Below are 20,080 nucleotides of genomic sequence, written 5' to 3' on the forward strand. Positions count from 1 at the left end.
ACAGCAGCAGCAAATTCACCTGAAAGCCCACTAGCTCCTTTTCCATACGTCTTTCATCTGTGCTGGCCCTCCTGAGTCATTAGAACACCTTGACCTCCCAGTGACTGGAACAAGAACACACGTAATGGAGAGTCTGGCATTGTGCTTTCATAACAGACAATTTTAATGATTATACTGCTATATGGCTAGAAGGGGGGAGAAAATCTTCCTTCTTAGATATAAGAGGGAAGGAACTGCATGTCCCTGCTACTCTTCCTTTTCAATCAGCGTTTTAGGAGACCTCTCCATGCAGGAAATTCCCACCATGAGCCATGCCATGGGGTAGGTGAGACGCTTTTGAATATATAGAGAACGATGGGCCTGTTCCCCCAGCCATCACCCAGCCCTGCTGCCTCTCTCCAGCACTGAGATTTTAGGTACTCAGCATCACTTTGCTGACATAGGTTTTCCAAGTGGCCGTGCCTGATGATTTGGGGGCAGGAGTGAGAGAGAAAGAAGCATTGCCCTGCAAAGCCAAGAAGGGTGCTGAGGGGATAGAGGGTTGAGAAAGGATGTATGTTTTGAATCCTGGCTTCATGGGGGAGACTTACCAAATCACCATGTGTTCAGCTCTAACAAGATAGTTGGTTATTTCTCATAGGTTACATACATATCGAACCCAATTCTTTCCTGAACTGGGTTATGTGAAGCCCCATGATTTAGTGGATGTTGTACATCTCTCTGAGGAAAGTGGCTGTGTGGTGGGACAAAGACTTGCCATCCTCTGAATGGGAGAGGTGTTAAGAAAATAAGCATTTAAAGAGTGAATTACTTGTGCAGACCAATGCAGCGAGTGTGTGTGTGCAGATGTATGAGCATCTGTGGGCGTATGCACCAGTTGGTTCTCTCTGATGCATTTGATGGTTTAAGTTATACCTGCCAAACCCCAAGCCTGATCCTTCTTCCTTCTTTGAACAGCCCTTGTCCTTTTTCTTTTAATTTGCAATGACCCTTCTGCTCTTGGATGATGGCAGAGAGGATTCACCATTCCAAAGCATCTTTACTTGTATGATTTACTGTATTTCACATCAAGCTGCCTACTCTTGTGGGCATTGGTAGAAACAGAGCCGTGTCTGTTCTCCCTCCATAGTGCCAGGGAATTAGGATTTCTACATAAGACCTCAGGGCCAAAAGACTTTTAGCCATGCTGGTATCAGTGGAGGTATTCTGGCTTGTAGCTGCTGAAGCTCTGGTCTGGTATTACTGGGTTAGCAAGGAGTTTGATGTTGCACCCTCAGTGGACCATTTTTATTCTTTTTTTTTTTTTTTTCTGTGAGAAAATAAAGCTTTGAAACTGCTCAAATATTGTTGGACTTGTCTTATCGTGTGTAATTTTGAAGCATTTGTTCCAGGCACACTACAATTTTTGCCATTTAGTGATTACCTTTAAATTCTGTGAAGCCTTTTCTCATGTGCCCTTGTGCAGCGCTTTGGGAGATTGTCTGATATGAAAGGCACTATTACACATTGAACTGATTATTGTTGTTTGTTGCTGTTAACACAGACAAGAAACCCTCCTGGCAGGGAAACAACTTCTTTGCTAATAAGTATTCATAATTTGTATCTCAGCAAAAGATGTAAACATATATTATCATTAAATAGGCTGTAATTTTAATTGCCTATAAATGTTATTAATTCTGATTGTGATTATTCAATAGGTAATAAAGATAAAGGATGTCAAAATTAATTAAGTACATATTCATTAAATTCAAGGTAGCTTCAGTTTCTTTATTGCACAAATACAATTAACACTTAATCTGAATCTCAGTAAGTTACATAATCATGTGACTCAAAATAAAGGGAGGATACAACCTTGGCCTTTTACTTTTTACATGGGAAAACATTAATGATGCTGACATTGGAGACAATTAGACAGTGTCGGCCAATTGTTTTTAGTCAGCTTTCTCTCACATCTGTGGTGTCTACAAGCAAGAAGGGCCATTGTTTCTGCAGGCCTCCGTCGCGCTTTGGCTCTTTGTGCAAACCGTCAATCTCTTGCTGAATATCAAAGCTGTGAGGAAATTAGAACAGACCAGCTCTACTGCACCACACTAAAGCTTAGCAGGGTGCATCCACTATGCTACTAATTAGGCAGTGGCCAACAAAATAACCTGTCAATGTGTGCTTGCCATTTCCCACACACCTGCATTTCATACACTAATAAGCGTACAGCCAGGGAGAGAAAGGGATAACTGCTGAAGTGTGAAAAATGAACAAAATATAACAATGTTTCTCTCCCCACCTATACTACTGCCAATTACCATTTAACATTAGGTAGAATCAACATGTCGGAAGAAATACAATACAGTATCTGAAACTAAAGAGGGGGTAAGAAGGGGCAAAGCCACACATAGCGAATGTATTAATGTTTGCTGCAGAATGTCGCACTAAGTAGAATCTCTCCTTATTTGTATAAACCAGGAGGTTGAAAATGATCATGATTAGGGTTCTTCTGCTCACATCAACCTGGAGAGAAATCCATATTTTAGTTACTTACCAAAAATACATGAATAAAGACTGTAGCAAATGACATCCAGCGCTCTTCTAGAAGACCACGTCCTTCATGTGTACTGGTGAGGCTAAGCCAACACAGACTGACCGAACTTCTGATCTCCCTAGTATTTACTTTCAGCCAGTCAGTTTCAAGCCTCTCAGAAACTTTTGTGCACCGTCTTTCCACCTTATAATTCCTTCATTTAAAATCATGTCAATCAGGATGTCAGTACCAGCTTGCCTGGTGGACTTATTACATTTGTGCTGTTATTTCCTATCATGAATCTTTTCCCTGTCAAACACATGGTTAGAAAACTTCTAGAAATTACTTTTCAGTCCAAGTGATAAAAATATACAAAACTGCCCTGTTATTACTATTATGAAAGGGGGAGGAGGAATGCTTATGCAGTGATTACAAACATTGTGTTTGAAAATGGCTCATCCTCAAAATACAGAAATCAGTTTCATTACAATCGTTATAACATAGCATTGCTAGGAATTCACACAACTCCCACTTACAAGCCTTTGTAAATTGCTAGGTTTCATACTATGGTAATTCGCACACCATATATTTCTTTCCCCTTTCCCTTTGCTTTAATGCCTGATCAGATTGCAAGAGTGATGATATGCACTGAAAACAAAGCAGAGCAGAAGTAAAGATATTAAGTCAGGTGCAAAATATCCGGGCCAAGCTGCTAAGGCCATTACCTCCACTGAGGATCCAGCTCAGCTGAATTCAGCACTTCAGACTTGGAGCTTTTTCGTTTTTTCCCTCTTTGCACAAACCCAAGTGGTATAAATGCAAGTTTACTCATATGAAACACAGCAATTCCCTTGTAGGACTCCCTCCCCCTCCAGCCTGATGCATACACTTAAATTGTCTTTTTTTCTTTTTTTTTTCATAGGCTTTGGTGGATCAGGTAGATGAATGGCAGAATTCCCTTCAAAAAGAGATTTATGGATGTATATCACTCCTGAGCAGCCGTCCTACTGGGAGTCTTTAATGTATAGCTGAATTTAAAACAAGAAATGAAAACCAGAAGGGCCATGCAATGTGTGGATGAAGTTGTTTTCCTCTACAAGAAAAATCACTTCATCTCAATATGTAGGAGAAATGACTATATTGTTATGCTATCCTTGATGGAAATCATACAATAAAGGCCAATATTCAAATGGTATTTGTTAGATACTTTTGAACACCACTCTGCCTTTCATTAGACTTTATCCAGGAGCAGCATTTTCAATTATAAATAAAAACTTTCTCCGCCTCTTCCCACTTGAGCTCAAGTACAGAAGGCCCCTATTTAAAATGCAGCTCCTGAGCAGGCCACCAGGCCGCCTGTTCAGCTGCCAGTGGCTTTTGTGTACAAAGATGTTAATTGGTCCTAATCCCCTCCTAGAAGCTGTTTTGGTAGCCTGACCTGGCACCCCAAAGGACACCTTGGTGTGAAAAACTAAAGGGCCCATTGAAAAGAGAGTGAAAAGCAGCACTGAGCATTCCAACACATTTTAATTTCAGGAATTAAAAAAAAAAAAAAAAAGAAGGGAGGGTGTAGCCAGAGGGGTTACGGCAGAGGGGGGCACGGCACACATCATCTTGCTGATTCTGAATCAGTCATACAAAGCTTTAGTAACCGTGAAGTAAGCTCTACAAACACCCTTTCCATGAACACAAAATAAAGCTGAGGACTGCTTATATTCCACCTTCAGGTTTGGATTCTTTTTCCATTTTGTTTTTCCTACTGCACAAACTGTGTTTTGGAGGGCTGGAGAAACCCAAATGCAACCCAAGGGTCTGACATCCCTTCTCCTGTCCTTCTCAGGAGGAGGTGGGTAAGTCCAGGCCGAGGTCCGTTTCCCTGCATATTCTGCTGGTCCATTATGTGGCACAAATAAACATTCAGGATCTGAAGTAGAGGAGACATTTTTATTAGGCACTTCCAGAGCAGCGGGGGGTGTGTGTGTGTGTGTGTGTGTGTGTGACAGAAAAAGGGAAAAAAGACGGCTATTATGGCAAACTTATAATCAAATGTGCACAAGAAATGTTAGATATAAACACTCCCCCTTAGGAAGCTGCAAAATGCTATCTGTTCAGCATGCCATTGTACAAAGTGTACATTTACAGCTTGGGTGGTAAATTATGCTAATAGAATGCACAAACCTCAACCGTGAGGTTTTGAATTTTTTGACACAGTTCACAGATCAACTTCATAGGTCAAAGGAGTTTGCCTCCCACAGCCTGATAAAGTTGAAAGATATAAAATGTGTGTGTGTATTATTATAATCTTGTTCAATGCAAGTTTCTAGATAGAATACATTTGGTATATTTTCATGACCACATTTACGCATAATGAATATTTTTCATTAGACACCGCTCTAGGCAAGGGCAAAACACTTAGGAGACTCTTTTCATGGAAGTGTTTCAAGGTGTTGAATGTAAAAACCCACTAATAAAAGCTTCCATAGCACATCAATGTACACAGAAAGAAAACTACAGTAGCAATTCGTTCACCAGAGAACAACTACTCAGATGTACTTTTTCATGAGCATTTGCAATACAAGAAAAAAAAATAAGGCATATAAAATGATAGATTCCTTAACCAGCAGAGACTTGCTGCTCAAAGAACAAGGACCCATCGTTAGAGATGGAAGGTAGGACAAAAACATGACACTCGCACAATTACCATAAAACAAACAAACCAACTCTCCGAATACAAAATGCCAAAGAAATGCTGAGTATCCATTTGGAGAGAACAGCAAAAAGTGGTGCATTGTCCTGTCAATCTCCTAAAGCACTTCTGGTGATGAAACGGTTGCAAATGAGATTGTCAGCATTTTCCATACTCATATTAAAAAAAAAAAAAAGTATTTTTTAATGTCAGATAAAGAAAGGATAGCTACCAGAAGTTAATCTTATTCAGTTATCTCAAGGTGTATTTTCAGTAAGAATGACTGATTCACTGCTCTCATCGTGATAAAAAAGTAACTCTTTCTCTGGCTTGGCACTCTCTGGGTCAGCTGCTTAAAAATGTTAAGGTAAGGTATATCTCAGAATCAAGGCCTGACCACAAAAGCGCCTTAAGAGATGGTTGGAAAAGCAGATGATCGAGCTGGAAAAAAATTCCCTCAGAAGCTGAAAAATTAAACTAATGGAAATGTCAAAACTTCACTGCATGGGTAAAAAGGCTGATAACATTCATTTTCCCACAATGTAATTGTCATTTTAAAGCATACAGGTGGATTTTAATGATTTTGGATGTTTCACAGGTTTATTTCTGTTTCAACTTACCTCTTGGCAATAAAAGCAACAGCAAGAAGGAATTCAAAGTCACTCAGGGAACCAGGGTTTGGGCAAATGGCAGGGTGCTTCCACATGTTCCCCTCTGTGAAGTGCTGGAGAAGCTGCTCAGCAAAGGCAGAGCATCTGCCTGTGGAAAAGGTGGCATATATGAAAAGTTCCAACAACAAAAAAAATTAATTGGTTCTGCAGACCTAGACCTCAGCCTCTGAGTCGTCTGCAGGTAAATCGTGCTCTGTCTCCTGAACTGAACTGATTATTCACATGAGTAAAGTCAGCAGGGCTTGTCCCAGGGTCCACTGCTCATTATAAAATAGGCCTGAAGTTGCATGAGGTAAGGCGGCAGAAGAGACTGAATGAACTAACCCAAGAAATCCTGCTGCAAAAAACTCCATGTCTCCTCCAAACTCTGCAAGCTTCTCTGGAGCTGCACAGGATAAGGGCAGAAGACAAAGTTTACCTCAAAGCAAGGGCTTTCCCTGAGAACCACAGAAGATCATTGGGAAAAGAAAAAACAGTATTTATTTTCAAGATGAGTGAAAAGTAACTGCTCTGGAGCACCAAATGGTTCTTGTTTTTCACTGGACTGCTCAGAGAAAGAGCCTTCAGATGAAGCCATGCTTATGAACTGCTGCTGGCGTGTGTGAGGCTGTGCTTTCCACTCAGATTTACTGAACTAAAAAAAAAAAATAACATGGAGAGAAGTAGCCTCTGAAAACCACTTCAGCCTCTTTGGGGAGGTGAGTGTATAGTGAATATGTCGAACTTTTTTTTCTCCCCATTCCAATCATTTCTCTCCACTCCCCCTCACATTTACAGCTCTAGTGGTATTTCAATCTAGTTAATGTATGTGTTGTAAATGTCACAGGGGTTAATCTCTACCAAGCTTTTAAGAAAATAAATCAGCATTTTGACTGATTTGATACTTAAAAAAAGTTTCCACCCACTCTTCCTTTCTTCTCGTGACATGGCAGGAGGGGTATTAAACTCTGGGTGAGCCTATAAGGAACTGTCGGGTATTTTCTGTTATCCCTGCCAGGTGGCAAAGAACCACAAGGGTATACAACTCCTTTTTGCAGGTGATTAGTAAAATAGAAGGATTCCTAAATAAGGGCCTGATCCTGCTGGGTACCGTCTGTCCCCCCTCATTTCTGTAGCAACTGCAAAAAACAGATGAAGTGAAGAATTTAAATGAAAGGGAAAAAAAACAAGGCAGAGTGTGCAGTGGGATTCCTCACCCCTGTGGAAACTTTGAGCTGCATGCTGCATAGCCTCTGGGAATTTCTAAAGTTGTATTTTTTGCCGTTGACTTTTACATTTGTGGCTTTTCAGGGACATTGGTGAAAACCGCAACCATACTCACACCTGCTTAAATCGGCTACTTGCTCTAAGTGTAGCTATGGCAGCGGGGCTGGCTGAAGGCAGGGACAGAATAGAGTTGCAGAGGGCAGCACATTCCCAGGGTGTAAAAAATATCCTCAGTCCCTTTTCTATGTATGTCAGCAACTGGCAAAACCAGGCAACCGGGAAGGAGGGTCATGGTGCTGGTGATGCCAGCCACTGCGGTGGGGGGAAGAACAGGGCCAACAGCCACAGAAGCAGCAAGCTCAGCTCTTGAAGGGTCCTTCTCCATCCTGAGCCAGGGACCCCTGCTGCGCCCTATCCTTGGCCTCAGGTCAGCTCTGGAGAGCCACAGCGGGGGTCAAAACAGAGTTGGCAGAACTGCAAAACTAACCTGATCTCTTCAGAAGGAGGCAGAATATTACTCCCATGATTTTATTGACAGAAATGCCTAGAATGATCAAACAAGTAAATAATACAGGTGTTCTCTGAACAGCCCATGCACATCAGATATATTAATATCTGCATTTTAGAAATGGGGAGGTTTAAGAAAAGACCTGGCATCTGACTTTCAGAGACAATCTGACACAAAATCAGGAACAGAACATAAACATAATGTTTAAAACTTGGGGGCTTGACACTATGTCCAGCATGCCCTCCAAAACCTGCTGGCATTGAACCCAGGGCTAAGAAACCCTGTTAAAGGAGGTGTTACAAAACTCCAGAGTATTTAACCTCTCACATGGCGTACACTGTCCCCCAGCTTAGACTCAGATGATACACAGTGGTTTCTGTGAATCAAGTAATTCCTTCTCCAAAGTCTCCATTCACTTTACCTTTTTCTGCAAAAGTTCGGCAGTATCAAAACGTGTAGTTTTTCTAAAACAGATTAAGAATGAAGTGCCAAAAAACCCCTTGTTCTCTCTAAATAACCTACATGCCCAGAAAACAGTGAATACCCAGTGAATACACAATTTAAGGAAAATGAATCTACATCTGTCCCCAAAAGCACAGCAAAGGTAGCGGATGTAGATTGGCTTCTTGTATTTGCATTTCCCTCACACAATGGGGGGATCTAGTTACATTTGTTTCACCTTTCAACTATTTCTCCAATTTTCCTTTCTGAATGGAGGAATTTATCCCTTTTTTTTCTCCCCGAGTCAATGCTGGGGAGGGAAGCAAAGAAGTTATCAAAGGGGGGAGGGTGGGGAGAACAGCCTAGCCAGAGCTAAGGCTGTAATTACTTTAGAAACATAAAGGTCTATTCTCTCATTGCTGAAAAAGGGGAATTACACACATAACTTCCATTAGCATTAATGGGACTCACCTACATAAATCCCTGGTACATCAATGGGAGAAAAGATCCTGTATAACTATAGGTACTGTTTACTCAAAGGAAGTGTGTACCAAAGCATACTGCCTAAATCAGGATAGAGTGGCTGAACGCTCCACCTCACTCATTTCATTGTCATTTGTTCCTGAAGGGCAATTATCGAGAAATTATTAGGTAGTGGCATCTTAATATCATCCTCTCCTGCCTTTTTACTTCTTGGCTGACAAACGCAAAAGCTGACAGAATGTGAAATATTTTCATAATGGATTTTTTCCGAGTTGTTTTTCTGTTACTCCCCCAGGTTAGTTTTCTGCAAACAGAGACATACATCATTTGTGTTTATCCCCCTCTGCTCTGTCTCTGTGCGTGCTTATGAAAGCTGGGCCGGTTTATAGCCAGTAATGTATTCAAGGACTTTATCTCTTTTTCTTTTCATGGATATATGAGAGAAAGAATTTGCTCTTTTTTTCTTTTTTTCAGATTGGTCTGCTGTTCAGAATGGTTAGGTGAATGTTGTGCATGACTGTCACTCCAGAGACTGCACGTAGCAAGGGGTTTAGTGTTCACTATTACTGTTACACACTGTGCAACAACATCTCATTGGGTCAGTGCAATCACAAGGAAGAAAACTGCTACCCCCAATGCTTTGGATTGCTCCAGATTTTGGAGTAGTAGGGCAAGAATAAAGACTATTTAGAGCTTTCAGGAACTACAAATCACTATCTGAAACTTATGGCTATAAAAGTTAAGCTCCAGTAATTTTATAGGCTTACCTTGGCAGGATGTCTCAATGCACTGCCAGCACCAGCACGCTGACAGGGGGCTTAAACAGAGAGTCCAGGCAGCTGTCTTGCTACTGAACAGAATGTCCCCTTTCCTGTGTTCCTAAAATATAGGTCTCAAAGTACTGAGTGGTTAAATCTCCCATAACTTTGTTTGGTTGTTTTTTTATTTCAGGGACTGTAAAACTCATTCACAGAAGAGCATTCATCTTTGGAGGAGGCAGGTATCACCCTCCCCCAGGAACTGAGTGAAGGGGAAATGCCATTCAGTGCATGCAGAGCAGGACCCACCAGCGAGCTTCCTGGTCTGCTCCACAACTCTCCTTCCTTGGTTGCTCTTCCCTAGTTTGTAGAGGGCTCGCTGGCTGCTTGGATGGCTGTATGGGTTTGGGAGGGAATGCCTTTACCACCTGTTCCAAGAAGACTTCCTCTCTGTAAGGGACTCCTTAGCCAGCTTGTGTTGCTATGCATCCCATCCGTTGTCAACACAAAATCTAAAATGAATGCAAAATTTTATGTGGGAGACCTTAGCTGAGAAAAATGTAGGTGATGCTTCATCAGAGGCGCCAAGTTTAAGTCTGGAAGCACTGCAGCAAAGTAATCCCTTTCTCTAGGAGTTATCAGTTTCTATTGCTACATGCAAGGAAAAAAGGAGGAGGAACAGAAAACAAAATCCAGACCCATTCAGGTCTGATATACATACCAGGGACTAGACTAGATGGAAAGACCGGATTTATAAAGCAACACAGCTAATGTGAGTGGCATGAGTCAGCTGAATATATCACATTTGGAGAGGGGAATAATTTGTGAGGGTCTTGCAGCTCTTCCAGGCATCTGCAGAGATCATATCAAATCTATTTGAAATGTGAAATTTCTGGTTCTGTAAGTCAAAGTCAGTTATGTCCCTGACTTTGATGAGGGCACAGTTTCACTCACTATGAAGTTACAGGGTGCAGGGATGGAAGTTCTCACTCTTGGCTTGTTTTATTCTTTGGAGCTGCTCCTTTCATGATTCCCCTTTTAATCAGATGTATCGCTCTGGCTGTTCTGCAGTCCTTAATTCTATAAAAGTGCGGTTGAGTCAATATGAGTTTTGCTTGTGTAAGGACTGCAGATGTGACCTTGCATTTCGGTAAGCCAGGCTCCGGAGGGGCAATTCACTTTCTGAGCAGCAAAGGAGGGTAAAGTGGGACCAGCCAGCAGAGGGGGGGGGTATAACTTTAGAGAACTGGTGAAAACATGGAAGGGATTTTAAAACCAAAAATCTATTTTAGTTGGAAAAGAGTGCCCTGTAAATCTCTTACAATTTACCTGCTCAGCACAGTATGCAGCCAGTTGAAGCATAACGTATTGACTTTTCTTGGAAAGATTAACTTCCCTTTTCTACTTAGCTGCCTATTTTTATGCTGAACTTCTGCCTTTCCTGGAAGATCCTCATACAAGGAGCTAGATTTTATCTACGTATATAGTGATCAGGCAGGAGGAATATACTAGGTACGCTACTTTCTTCATTTCATGTCTTAAGCATAGAAGGCTTCTGTATCAATCCTGATAATAGGCCCTGGATATAAAGTAGACTAAGTTTAATCAAAAGCAGTGCTTTAGCTAGTTCAACATCATATAAGTGTATTTCCTCACAAAAAACAGCTAACCAACCTCCTCTCCTCATCAGAAAAAAATCTTGGCATTCACAATTTGGTCCACAAATGACGTAATCCTTTCAGATGGTGTAAGATCCAGGAAACCTCCCAGGAACAGGTAATTCAGTTTGGTTTTGTTGGTGAGTATACATGCAATATCTGAGCAGAACTGTAGTAGATGCTTATTGAACATGTAATCCTTATCTCAAAGAGGTTATATATATGTGTGTATATATATAACTAGACAAGACTGGGCTGCCACACAGACCCATCTATGGGAAAGCCTGTCTGCAAGAAGAAATGAACTAACGACTAGGTGATGCTCACAGAGTAGCTCTAAGGGGATAGAGGGTCTTACTGTTATTACACTGTCAGACAGCTGTAGAGCTTTAATTAATACCTAAATTACCTGGTGCCCAGGTCCAGCGTTGTAGCCACAAATCCATCTCTAAACTGCAAGGGCTCCAAGACATATATTCAATACACCTAATGTTATTCATGAAAGGCAGTTAAGACTAAGGGCTTGATTTCTGTAGACCTATTTACTCTTCGTAATTTCCTGTTGATGTGATTATCTGCTATAAATCATTTTCTGACATAAAGGTGAAGGATGGCAGGACTGTGATGAACAAGGGGATCCTTGGGGCTGTGTTCCATGGGACTCCCCACAGGTGCAACACCCTCAAACAGGAGTGAGGGACCAAAAGCCCAGCAGCACTTCTAGTGCTTCAAAACCTGGGTTACTTCTGTACCTAAAGTTTTGAGACTGCGTAATTGATTATATCCGCCTTCCATGTTTAATTTTATCATGGGGTTGCCTCTTCTTAGAACTGAGTTCTACAGAAACCAGCCTGTCAAACCATGACATATAGCTAAAGTCTAAAGCAAATACATTCATTTAGAAGACCTCTTAAAAATGCGTTTAATTAGTTGAGTTGTGCAAAAGGAAGAAATATAGCTATTTAATTTCTCACTTATACAGCCATTTCAAGAAAGGATTTGGACCATGTGCCATATTTTCCCATAACACAAATCCTATTGATAGAAACAAACTGTGAATGTAACTGGTAATAAATGTCTTCTCTGAGAATAGCTCCTGTCACCAGACTTCTCACTGTTGCCAGCTTGGAGCCTTTGATTCCTCCTCTGAATGCATGTTTGTGCCCTGTGCATGCTACAAACATTTCTTGACATTTCTTCCCGAGAGAGCAGAACCACCTCAGTTTGGGGGTTTAACTTGCACAGGCAAAGAAAAGCTGCCCCACTTTAGCAATAGTCCTCAGTCAACAGTGACTGTGATCCCAGTTTCTGGTCTCAGCCATAATTATTGAACCATTTTTTCCTTTAGAAACACACAATTATCGAATTCATTGTAGACATACTGTATGTACTAACTTAATTTTAGCCGTATAATCTCATAATGGACATCAATGAATAGAGGATTAGTCAAAACCTATTAATAAAGAGATATAACAGGCCCTCCAATATTTTCTTTCAAATGGCACAGTAAGCTTCAAGTTCTGCTTCTAGAGCCAAGCCTAAGTACCCAGCCTGCATAGTGGGCATCGCAGCAGGGGCAAGAGGGAGAAATCACTCCCTTTAAATTGTGGATTAGAAGAAAATCTACCTCACAGGTCTGATTGCAATTTTCATTTTGCAGCAACTGCCTTGTCTTAAGATCTCCCCCCTTTGAGGTCCCTGAAATCCCCTTATGGGATGCTGTCTGAATCATAGCCCAAGCCCACATGACAGCCTGTTTGCTTTTGCATGGAAATCTGGGCTCTGCAAGGTTGCAAGGACTACGATGGTATGGGCTGAGCCACGGCTAGTATGGCACACCAACAGCAATGGAGCAGCAGGGCAACCCCCATCCCATATCAGCTGTGTATTTGCATTGCTGGATGCAGCAGAGCAAGGATACCCAAGTGTACAAAATATCCAAAGCTGATTTGTTCCAAGGTGGAGCAGGCAGAGAACGGGATACTTCTTTTATGTATGTATGAACACACATTTATGTGTTTAAACCTTAGGAGGAATAAAAGCTTCACGTAGTTCACACAGTAACTTCTTCCTGATGGCCTGATTCAATGCATTTGGAGTTGATAGAAATCATTTCCACTGGAGGCTGGACTGGAGTTGGGTGAGCTGTCTTTAAAAATTTATTTCAACACACATTGGAAAATTGTTTGGAAAATTGTGGAGTAAAAGCAGAGAAATAGCTAGAAGTGGAGACTAGCTGAACATCATCTCTGTGCCACCAGGAGTAATTTTAGCTGCCTGGCTTTTAAGAGTTAGCTAAGAAGAGAGTGACACATCCTGAGAACTATCCAGCAGCTCTTTCTAACTATATTGCAATTAAAACAAAACAAAACAAGAGTATTTTGTACAGTTTTCGTTCACCTTCCTTCCCAACACTGAGTGACTTCAACATCTGCTGAAGCACTCATGGTCCCTCACAGCCCCCACACCTATAAAGCCATTCCAAACACAGACAAGGGAATTCTTTGGGACAGTCACATAATACTGCTGAAGAAACTGTCTGCACTATCCAGCCAGCACTGAAAGTATCCAGCAGGTTCCTCCCAGCCTCAGAGAGACAGCCCAGCACCTGTGGCAGGTAGACCCTAACCCATATCCTGCAGCACAGTGATGTTCTGCCATGCACCTGAGGCCCCAGCTGGCACAGGGGCACCCCCTGCAGAGCTGCCCAGGGCAGCTCCAGCCACCTCTGCCCCTCACATCCATAGAAGAGCGAGGACAAGATGCTGAGAAAGGGACAATGAGAAGGAAGGTGGCTCCTTCAACAGCCTGTGCCGTTTCTTTCACAGGGCGTTCAGTGGATCACTGGTGATTGCCTTTGCTGCCTAGAGAGCAGACTCTCCCAAAGCTGTTTCTGCAGGGTTTGTAATTCCCTTCTCATAACCCAGAGGAGTAATGGGCAATGTCACAAAAAAAAAAAAAAAAAAAAAAAAAAAGGTACTAATCCCCTGCCCCCCCCGAAAAAAAACCAAAACCATGACATGGGTGGAGTTTTATATATATATATAGAGAGAGAGAAAGTCTGTGCTTAGTTATTTTCAGCCATTTCTTAGCTGAAATATTTCAAGGCCATCTTCAAGGACACCCAAATCCATTTTTAGCACCATTTTCTATTTCAAAGTTATACCAAAGAATCACTATCCTGAAAAAGGAATGAGCACACTAAGTTGTTGTTGTTGTTTGTTGTTGTTATTATTATTATTATTGCTTTCATGTTACAGTAGGCCATAGCAAGACTGGAGGTAGGAACCTTAAAAACACCCTACGTAAGGTCGGAGCAGGTGGAGTGTGCTATTTCCTGGGGTCCAGTGGTTGCTTTTGCGTTGTGGCTGAGGCAGCTCTGTGTAGCATGAAGAAGTGCTGGCTGGACCACAGCAGTACTTTAGAACTGCTGGCAGAGCTGAGGGGCGATAGCTGTCACTTTATTCTGCGCACTTAACTCCTATTAGTATTAATAGAGCTGCACACAAACAGTGAGAGCAGATCATGGCCTGCAGCTATTTATGGATTTCTGCCTCATGTCTTGTATTTTATGCATTGTTCAGTGGTGTCACCCATAAGCTTGCAGTCATTGTGCTTCTATTTTGACATATATAGGAGTGCATGTGAAATTTGTAAAGGCAAAAAGGAGGCATACATTTTGAATTGAAGTGTATTCTTCAATAAGGGAAGCAAATTTCCTTAAGTAAATGCTACTGCTGCACAACCCCCCATTCCAAGTCTTCATGTGGCCCCAAGAGCTGCTTTTTGTAGGCTGCTGGTGCCCTCACCATCTTGTGCAGAACTTGTTTATTTGTATTGCAGTGGCACTTAGAGCTTCCCGAGGAGTGAGGTCCATTGTGTTATGTGCTGGGCACACAGCTGAATTGGAACGAGCACTGCTTTCTGTGTGAGTGCTCTAGAGAGAGAATAGATCATTAAGGTCACTTGTTTTCCTTACAGAGGCCAAGGCAGGATTGATTCCTACATTATATTCTATCTGTGTATGTATTTTTCCTTCCCAGTTTCAAATAGCCAAGGTGCCAAGATATTACTCACTTCCCTTAGGAGAGTCTTCTGTTACCCAGATGTCTCATTCAGACAAAGTTATGCCTGAATTTTTTAAGCCCATGGTTTTTAAATTTCATTTTATTATTTCCAGACAGGGAATATTATACAGAGAAGGAAGCTTGTCTCAGAGGGAAAGGGCAAGGAAACCTCAGCCCCTGCCAGAGCGAAGAAAGGATTGGAGGAGGCAGCCTGAGTCAACCATAAGAAGGGTCCCACCAGCTCTTTCTACCTCCACCCACTTCTAGACACTCCTGGCCATGTTTGAGACAGCAGCATTGAATCCATTCAGCACTACAGCATTGTATCTATTCAGAGACATGCACTTCAACAGGGCAACCATGCTTAAAAACAGCCCCATTGTTTCTCCTAAAAGCCTCATTGAAATCTGCGTATATAACTAGCTGCTGTTTGTGAGTCAGCTATACTTGCACGTTACTGATTTGAAAGTGAATGCTCCTTGGAGGGTTATTTTACTTGAAATACAGCTTCTTGACAAAATGTTCCTCCCTCTAGAAAGATGATCAATATTGCTTTGTGAGCTGGGATCTGATAGGAATTTGTGTTGTTAAGGGCATCGAATCAGTGGTTTAATGAATCACGCAGTCCTGTGTCTCTGTGTTTGCACATTTACTGAGAAGCAGTTTTACCTGGCTTGCCCACCAGAGAGAGACACAGCCACTTGCACAGGCATACATACACACACCTCAAAATGCTCCTTTTGCATGCTGTCAATAAAACAGTAGAGGCAGTTGGACTCCAAAGAGTTACTCTTCATGGACAAGGAGGAGTTATTCTACATACTGCATTTTTCGCTATCAAGGTATCTTGCAGTAGCAGATTTGTTTGAAGTCTTAACAATGCAAGCGCAGGCTGAGAGTGCTGGCAGAGCCATCAACCAGACTTAGTAACACCTACCCTCCCTCCAGGTGATGGTGCAAATCAGAGCGAGATGAAAAGACATGATGAATCTGTGAAGCATAGTTCATGTCTGGGTTTTCCAAAGTTCTAGTTTGTTTCATTAATTGTATCTAGAAATCCTCCAAACTACAAAAACACATTATCAGACACTGTAAATTAAATCCAGCAAATAGATCTGATGTCTGAATATCTAAAGCAGTGCTCCAGCCTTCACCCCTTTTGCAAGCCCCGTATTGACGATCAGCAACTTAGAATTAGCTGGCTTGGACCTTTGTTGAAGTAGGTGCTTCTTTCAAGGTACAGCTGTAGTCTGGAGGTTTACCCATCACCTGCCCACAGATGCACCCACCACCTGGCGATCACAGAATCATAGAATGCTTTGGGTTGGCAGAGACCTGGTTTAGGTTGGAAGAGACCTTTAGAGGTCATCTCCTCCAAACTCCTGCAGTGAGCAGGGACACCTTCAACTAGATCAGGTTGCTCACAGCCCCGTCCAGCCTGACCTGGAATGTTTCCAGGGATGGGGCATCAACCACCTCTCTGGGCAACCTGTGCCAGTGTTTCACCAGCCTCATTGTAAAAAATATCTTCCTTATATCTAGTCTGAATTTACTCTCCTTTAGTTTAAAACCATTACTCCATGGCCTATCGCTACAGGCACTACTAAAATATCTATACCCATCTTTCTTATAATCCCCCTTTAAGATCAGGTACATCTGCATCCCTGCTTCAAACAGCTCCTGGCTGTATGAGTTTTTTCTGCAGAGCTATTTGTGTGTAGCACTGAGGTGCATGCTAAGACTGGCTTCCCAGGTGCGTTAGGAAAGGCACATTCGACCCTCAGTGAGGGGAAAAAAATCCATCTCCACTTTCAAATGAGGGGTTAAACACACCTGTGGCAAATTTGACTGCTTCACAGAATGTGGTAATGGAGTTGATGCCATGTGGATGGTAGAAAGTGTACATGATATTGGCCAGTTGTTTGATACTGCCACTCTAAAGGCCCCAAGAATTAGACCAATTTCACACTGGAAGAGGTGCCTGTTTCTCACATTTTCTTTCACAGTTGGAGTCCTGGTCACTTGTTGATCTTCTGTCCTCATAAAATCTTTCCAGTTCATTTAAAAGTTGGCTCTCCTGTGCATTTTTTTTTTTTTTTGAAGCTCAAGGTTTGAAATACTTCCTTATTTCTGAGACCGAAAGGCAAAACTGGAAACTAAGCACCTTGACCCCAAAGGCCTTGTGTTGCCAAATACAGTCAGCACAAATTTGTGGTAAATGGGGCTGCGGGGTAATACTCCAGTATTAAGTAGTAGCTAAATAGTAATTTCTACTCAAAGGCTTCAAAACCTTTTACCTTTTCCAAAAAAAAAACCAAACCTTCAGCTTTTTCCAATGCATCTCTACGATACAGGCTAGAAGTCCTCCACTGAGAGATTTCCAAACTTGTCTTTATAAAATTTTACTCTCCTCATCAAAAATGGCTGGCCATATAAGGCTGGTAAGTTATTTCCTTCCAATTAAGGATATCTCTTCTTTCTACATCATTTTAGAAAATACTACTCTTGACTCTTTTTAATATGCTTGTTTGCAGGATAACCCATGAAAAAATGGTGCTGCTTGTGCCTCTTTCCCTCTCTCAAAGTGCTCTGTGCATGGGTGTGCATGGAGCTGAATATTATTACATAGCAACATAGACCAAGTAGTATTATATCAACTAGTGACCGTCCAGTGAGCATTCTGGTTTAGGCAGTGTCTGGTGTTTCAGCTGACCTTTAATGAGTCAGTTATGGAACACTTTGCTCCAGAAGCAATGTTTCTTCTATGTCTTTTACAATTATTGTTCACGTGTGAACACAACACTTCAACTGGATTCTGTTGAGTTCTGGCCCTGAAATAATCCTGAATACAGAGGAAAGTCGGTCCATAGATAATACACAGTTCTACCTACAGAAAGAGTGGAATTCAAGGCCTGCTCTGTTTTGGGGTGCAGAACTCATCAGTTCTAGGAAGTTACTTTAGGAGTTCACCAGCAGATTAACTCTTACATTAATCAAGACTAAAAATGTTGCTTACTAGCATTGTCGCAAAATGTATTTAAAGGTGAGTAACTCATTTGGTTGGTATCCCAGACCAGGCTGCCAGGAGTTAATAGACTTGATATTAACACACACACGGTTGGGTAATTTCCACGCTGTGCTGCCTACCGCCACCTGCTAAATCATACCCTGCAAGTATCCCTCGCCCTCTTAATCTGAAGGTGACAGACAGGAAGCAGATCATATGTAAGGATTTTATCTTACATAAGTTGAATTGTGTTTTCCGTTTCTTCAGTACTTGTGACATTGTGATCTTTACACATCAAGAATTTACAATGGGACATCTAATAATTCATCATGAAAATGTCAAGAAAATTCTAGCTGAAGGTTTTGTTTACTCTCTGCCTTTAAATCTTAGGCAATACATTTCAGAGTACCCAAGGTAAAAAATAATCTGCTTTCCACCAAAGTTTACTGCACAAGAGCCATCTCAGGATCCTGGTTTGAAAAAGCCAGTATTTGCCATCTTCCCATCTTCTACTTTAGGCAGAAATATTTCCTCAGGGACCCCTCTGTGCTGATGCAGCTCTGGGGAGAGGAGGCACTTTATGCATTTGTTCCTTTATTGTTGTCGAAATGTCTGTGCTGGATTAGCCCTGCTGTTGGGATTCTCACTGCTTTGGCCAGCACAAATGGGCACTGCAAAATTTTCTTTGTCACTGCAATTTTTTCTGTGTTATGTGCATATCCACACCAATTAGCTATGGAGTACAGGCTGTTTCAAGGATCCTTCTTAACAGAAGCATGCATATGTGTATATATAGCCAGATATTAAACTTCCTGGAAGCTCTCAAACAGGTGTATTTTGTAAATCTTTTCTTCCTTAATATAGTCCCATAGGAGTCAGCAAGGGTGTTTTATGGTGGTGGTGTATCCACATGCATCTAGAAAGAGGTGTGTCTGATCTCTACACTTGAAACCAAATGAACAGGTAGGAAATTTTCATTTATCTTGGTTTTAATATAAACTAGCATGACAATTCATTAAAGGGCTTGAACTTCTGGCTGTAGAGTTTTCAGTCTTTACAATACGCTCAAGGACTGAAAAGCTGGTTATTATTGTTATTCATATTAAAGCAATGCTTACTGACTGGCCTAATTATGCAAATGTATGGCAGAAGAGAGTTTCTACCTGCAAATCTTACAGTACGCACTAAATAAGAGTGGGAGCAGAGTGGAAAGGGAAAGCAAATGGATGGAATGCTAGAACTGGAGCTCTCTGATTACCAACCAAGGTCTGCATGTTCTGGCACTGCTGAATCTGTTACCATGTGAAACTGCCTAGAAGTTTCCCGGATACGCAACCGTAGATCTGGAAAGAGCAGCAAATGCTTCTGTGTAAGGATCCTGATCGCCTATAGGTCTTAGGATTCTCTTTTAAGTGATGTCAAGGCCGTGAGCTTGCTCCTGTTAACTGTGACAGGACAAAAGTGTGTTTCACGTACATTTGGATTATCTGGAGGTTAGGAAAGATGCTAATATAATTCAAGTAGCAGGGCTGAATAAAGCTGGCTAACATGCCTGATGAAGGTGTGCGGTGTGGTAACAGAAGGGTGTTGTTGCAGCAGAGGCTTTCAGCTGAATCAATTTTGTCTTAGCTGAATTCTCTTCCCTGATGGAAGAGATTCATGGCATACCTCACCTCCAACCTCTGACTCCAGTTTTATCAAGACCTACGTTACCATTACAGATGCCTTTTGAGATGTCTCCAGATCATTTCAGTCAAACTTCTGTTTATGCTATTGCCAACTCCAGCAAGGCACAAGCGCACTCCTGCCAGACCGTGCTCTGCGAGCGGCCAGCGGCAACGGCGGATTTCCTACGGCTCCGGCAGCCCGGCCTTAAAGCCTCCGGGCGCGTCTCCTGGCCCGAGGACCCCCGGGAGGCCTCTGGGCCGCCGGCCGGGGCCGCCCCGCCGAGGGGCCGCCCCACGGGCCCGCGGGGCGGCCGCTGTCCGCGGTGCTGAGCGGCCCCGGCGGAGCTCCCGCGCCCCGGGCGGAGCCGCCCGCCCGCCCTCTGCTGCCGGCGCGGGCAGCCCCCGAGCCCTGC

This window comes from Phalacrocorax carbo, chromosome 12 (genome assembly GCF_963921805.1).
Source record: "Phalacrocorax carbo chromosome 12, bPhaCar2.1, whole genome shotgun sequence".
Lineage (NCBI taxonomy): Eukaryota > Metazoa > Chordata > Aves > Suliformes > Phalacrocoracidae > Phalacrocorax > Phalacrocorax carbo.